At 35.3% G+C, this 8,371-nt stretch overlaps 1 long non-coding RNA gene across 1 annotated transcript; it reads right to left on the reverse strand.

Annotated features, from left to right (window-relative positions):
- Nucleotides 1–4,737: 4,737 nt before the first annotated feature.
- LOC134646224 (uncharacterized) lies at nt 4,738–6,786 on the reverse strand. Its single transcript, XR_010096627.1, has 4 exons — nt 6,545–6,786; nt 5,662–5,710; nt 5,431–5,493; nt 4,738–5,031 (listed from the first exon to the last, which is right to left on the reverse strand). It is a non-coding gene; the product is annotated as an uncharacterized LOC134646224 (long non-coding RNA).
- Between the last annotated feature and the right edge of the window lie 1,585 nt (nt 6,787–8,371).

Genomic DNA, 8,371 nt, shown 5'->3' on the forward strand with positions numbered 1-8,371 from the left:
CTACAGGACATGTTTTGTCTGGAGGAAATTAAAAACAGCATGTCAGGAAAAGCTCCTTTAAGAACTCTATAACGATGCTCATTCAATCTCTATTTAATTTCAATCCTCCAAAGTCTTGATCACAAAGATCTTTGCACAGTCTATTCACTTACTGACTGTTATATTTGTCTGCTTGTATTTAACATGGTGACAGTTTTAATACCTAATTTATTTTATATTAACAGAGAACAGTTCCACTCTCACAAGTTATTCTAAAAACAAAGTGTGTGGGACGCATTTCCTGCTGAGGATTCAAAAGATGAAGTGAACCTGTTTTGTTTACCAAAAAAAGTGATGTGCTGTGACCTATTTTCTCCCACTAAAATGTTATGGTCTTGGCTGGAGTGACCACGTTGCTGATGATATGGTCCCTGCATGATTTAACCCGCCCTGAGCAGCATGGTGGTGTCTTGCACTTTTTCCTCAGGGCAAGAAGGTCCTGGTCTCAAATCCAGACATCTGCCCAAGACCTGCAAAGACCAAGTTTGCATGTTCTCCCTGAGCCTGCATGGGTTCTTTCTGGGTAATCCAGTTTCCTCCCACAGTCCAAAAAGAAAAGTCCAAGAAATCTCCAGTAATGGTATCTAAGTTAATTTTATAGAACGTTTGTGCTGATGTCAAAATTGTCAGTATAGAAATCTATTGTAATATGTCAATCTTTTTCTGTCATTGGGACATTATATGCATATTTAAAATATATATAATGTTTATAATTAATAATAATAATAATTTATTATATTTAGTAATTGAAAATTTAATAGAGTTCAAATAAAGAAAGTGCTAATTTCACTCAAACTTTATTGCTTTAAAGTTTTGAGTTTTCAACTGAAAACGTCTAATAACTGGGTAAAACTGATGGAAGGTGAAACATGTAGTTCAAAAGAGATATGATAGTGAATAGATGTATCCCTACTGAAACACAAATCATCACCAAATAGAAGAGCAACTGAATAGTTAACAGTTTTAAAAATATAGAGTTAAAAAGGAGAAAATACAGGAGTAAGAAAACTGGCAGCTAACACAAACACTTCAGCTTTCTTTTGTGCACACTGATCAATGGTCATTACCAGTGGCATATTAATGACCATGAACCTGACCTGAAGGCCCATTTTTAATCAGTGGCACTAGTTTAGGTCATTATTGATAAAGCTGGGGAAACCTGCAATCAGCCGAGACTGAAGAAGAAGTCACTTGGATCAGTGACAAAAAGATTCTCCCACTAAAAACGCTACGTCCAGATGAACAGAATCAACTTTCTGGGGTTTAATGCTCGTTGTATTTGTTAAATGTTGTTTTGCTACAATGAAAGTTTGCACATGAAAACTTGATTAAAAATGAATAAAATTCATTAACAAACATTAAGTTCTATTTTGGATTCATAAAGTTTTGAAATTACTAAATAATGACGGTACAGTCATTTTGTTCAGTCATAACTTCCTTATAAATGTGAATTTGTAATGAGTATAAGATGCACTACACTGTTCCAAAAAATAGTAATCTCAAAGTATCTTACTGTATATTTTACAGTTTTGTACTGTCTTTCTAGAATATCATTAAATTTACATAAGGAGACTGTGATTGTACATGTCAAAGGTAAAATAACATAACATCACTGTAAATATAGTAAAACACAATTTACTTGTTTTTTAAATATATTTTTTTGTACATATGCATATTTAGATTGTAAAAATACATTCAGAAATGTATCATGATTTCACAAATATCTGTTCGTTATTTGAAAGATTGAACTGTTGAATTCAAATGTAATGCTATGGAAAAGTATATAACATGATTCCTATAAGGTTGTGTTATATCACATAAGTATTATTATCATCACTAGTAGGGCGATCGTAGCTCAAGAGTTGGCAGTTCGCCTTGTGATCAGAAGGTTGCTGGTTCGAGCCCCGGCTCGGACACTCTCGGTCGTTGTGTCCGTGGTCAAGACTCTTCACCTACCTACCCTACTGGTGATGGCCAGAGGGGCCGATGGTGCGATATGGCAGCCTTGCCTCTGTCAGTCTGTCCCAGGGCATGCAATCCGTTATTATTTAAGTTAACTGTATATTCCTGTACATTTACGTATTATGATTCATATTGCCACATTCATTGACCTTTTTTATAGGTAATTTCATTGTTTGATCACGTTAAAATGTTCCTAATTTAATGTCTAAAAGCACTTGGAAAAGCAGAATCCCATGTAAAATTAGCGCAACAAACTGTATTGTCATTACTGGAAATAACCGTATTTTTATGAGGAAGTTATTTTCTGTGATTTTACGGTAGTATTTTGGCGCCCCAGCTGCCGGAATATTACCGTTTTTTTAAGATGTTTTTTTTAACAGTGTAATGCAATTAAGCTATATGTTGAAAAGCATAGATGCAAAGGTATTGACAGTTGTTCATATAAATACATATTAATAATGATTCCCAATAGTAATTTATGTTAAGCAGGAAAAAATTTGCTAGGAAACTGAATCACCGAATTCCTGACTAAAGCTTTTTACAACTCACACTGATTGGACAAACATAGCAGTGTTTTCAGCTCTTTGGTCTTTTCAGTCAGCAGGTCTCTCTCCTCAGTCATAGAATAAAGTTGTTTCTTTATTTCTGCCAGATGATCAGCTGAATCATGTAAGCAGTTATGATCTGAAATAAAGATAAATATTCACATATTTGAAACTCAAAAAACCTCATGCATTCATCCTGAGACTGTTTCAGATTTATTTTAGAGTTAAACAAAAAGTTTGCCTTTGAAACATGTTACATATGTTCGTCGGTTTTATACTGGCATGTGAATAAAGAACCATTATTACTGTGATCTCGTCATCTTAAAATTATTTACAAATTTTGAACTTGTGAGACTTCCTTGATTTGAATATTACCATGTTTGTTAAATTTCAGTAGAATTTCATTAGAAAAATATTTATTATTTTGGGACTGAAAATTAGAAGAAATATTGATGAACAATCCAACTCACAGTAAATACCAAAAGTGATCAGTCGAGCCAGCAGGAAAGCACCCAACAGGCAAAGAGAGAGAATACCAACTAAACAGAAACTCCTCTTAGAGCTCCTTCGACCTGAAAAGAGGAAAGGGGGGGAAAACCAGGAATCTGAAAATCCCCCAAAATATACAAGAGTACTAAGAGATATCAACAAACCTCTTCCTGTTTCTGTCACTTCTTTCTTACCCGTGTGATTTGTTGAAGATGTTGGGTTATCAGGTTTCAAATATATTTCCTCCATTGCATGCAGATACGAATTATCTCTGAGAGCTCTGCAGCAGGGGACATGCGAAATGTCAAAGTATCACTGGTTTCAGTGGAAGTTACATATTCCATATGTAGTTTGTGCAGTTATGTCACCACTGAAACTGGACATATTCTCAAGGTGTGTATATATTGTGATCACGTCATATCTGATCAAAGCATACAGATGTCCAACTTTTTTTTTTACAGTTAAGTCAAGAACTGTAAACTTTGGCATTCCCTTCCCTTTAGACTAAACATGTCTCATATTTAGTCCAAATTTTATTATATTCATATTTAACCTTCTAGGACCTGGCATCCACATATGTGGACATCACATTTTGGGTTATTTAGACCAAAATACTCAATTTTGCTCTACAAGGGCCTGATATCCACTTATGAGGACATTATACTGCTACTCTTCTATCAAAATTTTAAACGAATATCCTCATATGTGGCTCTTATTTTTCTTAAAAACAAAAATAAGGTAAAAAGAAAAAATCTGGTAATTCTTTGTTTTTACATTCATCGGGCCCCAATTTGCCCAAATATCAAAGAGAAATTAAAAATGCATGCCGTGGAAGAGTTCGGGTCTTAGGATTTTTTATGTTTCTTGACTTTGACAGATGGTTTCTCTAGTGCCTGTCTTTGAGTTTTGCTTCCTATCAGCTCTCTCCTTGTGACTGTCCTTGGTTTTATTTGTTTTTTTGTATTGAGTTTTTTGTCAGCTCACTAACTGCACTGTAAAATCTAATTAGTTCCCAGAACTCAAAAAAATTATGGAAACTCGTTGCCTCAAAAAAATTGAGTAAAGCTTAGCTAAAAATGACTAAGTTAGGACAACGTATTTATTTTGAGTACTCTGTACAAGCTCATTTGTTCCCAGAACTCAAAAAAATTGGATCAAGTTTACGTAAGATGACCAAGTTAGGGCAACTTACTCATTTTGAGTACACTGTACTCAAAATGTACACAGCCGTGTTAGTTCCCAGAACTCAAAAAAATTATGGAAACTCGTTGCCTCAAAAAAACTAAGTAAAGCTTACTTAGGATGACTGTTAGGACAACTTATTCATTGCAAGTCTGCAGTATTAACAATAACTTGATATTTCTGACTGTACAATGCTAATTGTTTACCTACTGACAAACATTTCAAGTTCAACTAAATGAAAAAACAATTTGTGGTACCATGAATATGATTAAAAATAATTAACAACAATTTTTGTAATGATGTTAAAATGAGCCCAACTTTTATTTTCAAACACAACAAAGTACAACAGCCAACATACTGGACACTGTTCTGCTGAACAACAAACAATTATATTGCCATCACTGTTATAATCTTACAATGAAACAAAGTCTCAGATGTAATTATTCTGAAAATAAGTTTAGGCCTACCACAAGTTTGTTTTGTACTAACATTACTTATATAATCAAAAAAAAATATTTGTTGTTCTGTCACAAGTGCAGTCTCTAATTTAAACAACACATTTGTTTTTCATTCCAACACAGGAGCTGGAATGTTGTAATATTTTAAGGATGGCTTGTTTCCAGTCCAGGCATTACTGCCTGAATGACTGTCATGGATCGAGGTGATCCAAATGTAGGTGCAGAAGAAAGTCTTTAACTTCCCTTAAGTACAGTTGCAGTGGATGTGGGTTGGAGATGCAATGAGCTTGAACCTGCAGGTGACCACCTTCACTGACCACACCATCTGTGATGGAGGACTCATCTCTCCTGGTGTCCTGCAAGCAAACAATCATATTTTTTGGAACATGAACTTAATTGCTTTCTTAAAACATTTTTTTCTGCATTTGGTATAAAACAGACTCCAATTTAGACAATCTCAGGCTCCCTCCCCACCGGAGAGGTGACATTCAATGTCCCAAATTCTCAGTCTAGATAGCCGTGACCACCACGCAACACACAATATTGTCATGAAAGCATCATTTTAAAAAGGGCTATGCAAACATGGGCAATAACTTTCATTCTAATGATGTGCAAAATGATTTGGGCACAAAACAAATTTTGCTGTTAGAAAACTTGCAGACTTCACTACATACAGTGTAGACCCTCTAAACTAAGTTTGGGGGATGTGAACTTTCAAGAAATGCAGACCAAACTGTTGTTGTTTGTTTACTTACACAGCATGTCTTGTAGAATTAACTGGAGTCACAGCAACAGCACAGTGCAGTCATATCTCAAGTCTAATAACAGAAGACAGGAAAAGATCAGTAAAGAAACAACTTCCCCAAACCAAAGCACAAACAAAACAATAAGTAAAACAGGCTGATCTAAAGTATGATTAAAGTTCAGCCTGATTAATATAAATGTCACTGACAGTTGCTAATATATTGGAAAACCAAAATACTTACCACTGAGTTGATGTCTTCCTGTCCAACAACAGGAGTGCTGGTCCCGAGCCTCAAAGACAGAAAGAAGCAAGCAGAGGGAGAAAAAACAGAACATTTTTCAGAAACTGATTTGATCCTTAATGGCTGTGCAATCATTGTAACATAGAGTTTGCTTATGTTGTTAAATAAAGGCTAGATTTGGCATTAATAGATGCCACAGATGTTCTAAAGCTGCCACAAAGCATGAAAAAATAGACGTCTCCGAAAACGTCGGAGCATTTTTGCAAATATGTGATGTCTTGATAAATCGAGCAGACATTTGAAATTTACACAGCTACATTCTCGCCTGAAAATATCTTAAAAGTTTATTTTGTGACCCAGAAAAAGTAATACGTTTTTCAGCAGTGCTCCTCCGCCATTGCCGCGCTTACAAGTGCGCACAGGCTCCGACAACCATGGCCGACAAATGCGATCCTCCTTTTCACCAGACTACCCTTTCTGGGTCACAAAATAACCTTTTAAGATATTTTCAGGCGAGAATGTAGCTATGTAATGCTCAAATATCTACTTAATTTATCAAAATATCACATATTTGCAAAAGTGCTTCCACGTTTTCGGAGAGCTCCGTTATCCACCCCCCACACCCACCCCTAACGGCTGCACCTCCCAAAGAATTTTGTCTGGGCTCTTATCTCACTTATTTATTTCAAACAATCAACAAAAAAATTCACCGACATAGTTTTATGTAAGGTTTTTAAGGCTGTGGTGTTAATTTTTAAGTAACATGAGCCCAGCGGCAGCAGCAACGCTAGGCTAACACTAACTAGCTAGCAAGATTATAAACCTGGTGCTAAACTAAGAGAAGCCACAAAATCAGTTTGAATAAGAGTAAACATTTACTCACCAAGTCAGTAAAGATCCACAGCAATGACAACAATAATATCTCCAGGTTTGCTCAATATATTCCATAACAAATGCTGGCGCCATGAACATGCGGACTGATCCGGGAGGGAGGAGGACGGTAGTCACGTGGCATTTTCAAAACACATCTTTCATCCTTCCGCCCTGAGAAGCAAAACTTCCAGCTTACTTAGTTTTTCTAAGTTAGGACAGCTCAAATTAATCGAGTTTATCAGCATTTTTGCATAAAAAGTACTGGTAAGTTATTTAAATTGAGTTCTAATAACAAATTGATAAAAATTGAGTTCAGCCTATTTAATATTTTTAATTAAACACAATATTACATTTTACAGTGTGTGACAACCAGCTCTGAAGGAACAATCAGTTCCAAAGTCTAACTGAATGTTCAAGCTGATTGGCAGGGAGATTGACAGATACCGGAAATGTTTACATAACATTCAGGGATTAATTAATTTAGGGATTAATAAAGTATGCTGATTCTGTATTCTGATTCTGATAAAAGCTGTATGCCAGACACTAGAAGTACGTATACTTTTGTTAGACATATTAATGTAATACTGGATCCCTTTCCAAAATAAATATTAATAATAATAGTTTCTTTTTTTTTCTTCTTTTTTTTTTTTGCCTTGCCTGCTTAATTGGCTTCTCAATATGATGGAATCTACATAAATACAGAAAATTCTCAGGAGTTTATTTTCAACTGTTTTACTCTCAGTTATTTACCTTTTCCATTGTTAAAGATTTGTCAGCCCTGTGTAATGGATATTTTTAAGACTGTTACTTCTGTGTCAAGCTAACCTTAGTGAGTGAAATGCTCCATATCGTCTTATTCTGGCTCCATGTAATCCTTCAGCTACACAAAACCTTTTATTACACATTGTTCTGACTGTATTCCAGATCCTCTCCGTCCTCTTTCCTCTAGATATTTGTTGTAAATGCAACTTTTTAGAAGCACTATTATATTGATATCTGTGGCAATATTAGTCGTGTATCTGTTAATAAGATGGGCACTCAATGATTTTTGAGCAAGTATGAATGACAGGATATAGTCACAGTTTCTGCAGCAAAGTGACAGACATGTCTGGAATGGGACACAAAAGAAATTGGCCCTGGTATTTTTCGTCCAGTACAATCAGTCCTTTGCTCTGTGCTCTCTCCCTATATGTTTCAAATTTTTTGATTATTGATACTGAAGTTTCTTTTTTATCAGGTTGGTACAGTTATTGTTCAGTTAGGACATCTTAGTTTCACTCCAGCGCAGCATGTGATACTTAAAAGTTACACTTTCGCTATTAGAAGCTGCTCATGATCAAAATAGCCGTTCATTTTACTTGAATTGCTCCGTTCTTAAATAAGTCTCTTTATCTATTTTCCTACCACATTGATTCTATTTTCCTCTGTTCCTCACGCTGGTCTTGAAAATGCGATCCCTCCTCCTGCACTTTTTCTCAGCTAATGCTAATAACAGCAGCTCGCTGTGACTGCAAAGGCTTACTAGCTCGCTGACATTACTGCCGACAGTGCAGCTGCTAACATGTTGCTTCATTTTTTACACATTCCACATTCATTTTAAGTTTCTTTTAAAATAAGATAACCTTTATCTCTCTCGCAACTTTTCTAAGAGAAAACTAAAACTAGATGAGAAAAAACCTTGGAAAGAAAATACATTTTTTTTAGATGTTATCATTAGTTTTACTATCTGCTAGTTTGGTAAAATACTTTCCTGATGAAGCATAGCGGGATGTGTTTGAGATTTTCGATATCTACTAGACTGAGTCAAGCACTTCCAAAAAATATGTACCTATGTTAC

This window comes from Pelmatolapia mariae, linkage group LG16_19, assembly GCF_036321145.2.
Source record: "Pelmatolapia mariae isolate MD_Pm_ZW linkage group LG16_19, Pm_UMD_F_2, whole genome shotgun sequence".
Taxonomy (NCBI): Eukaryota; Metazoa; Chordata; class Actinopteri; order Cichliformes; family Cichlidae; genus Pelmatolapia; species Pelmatolapia mariae.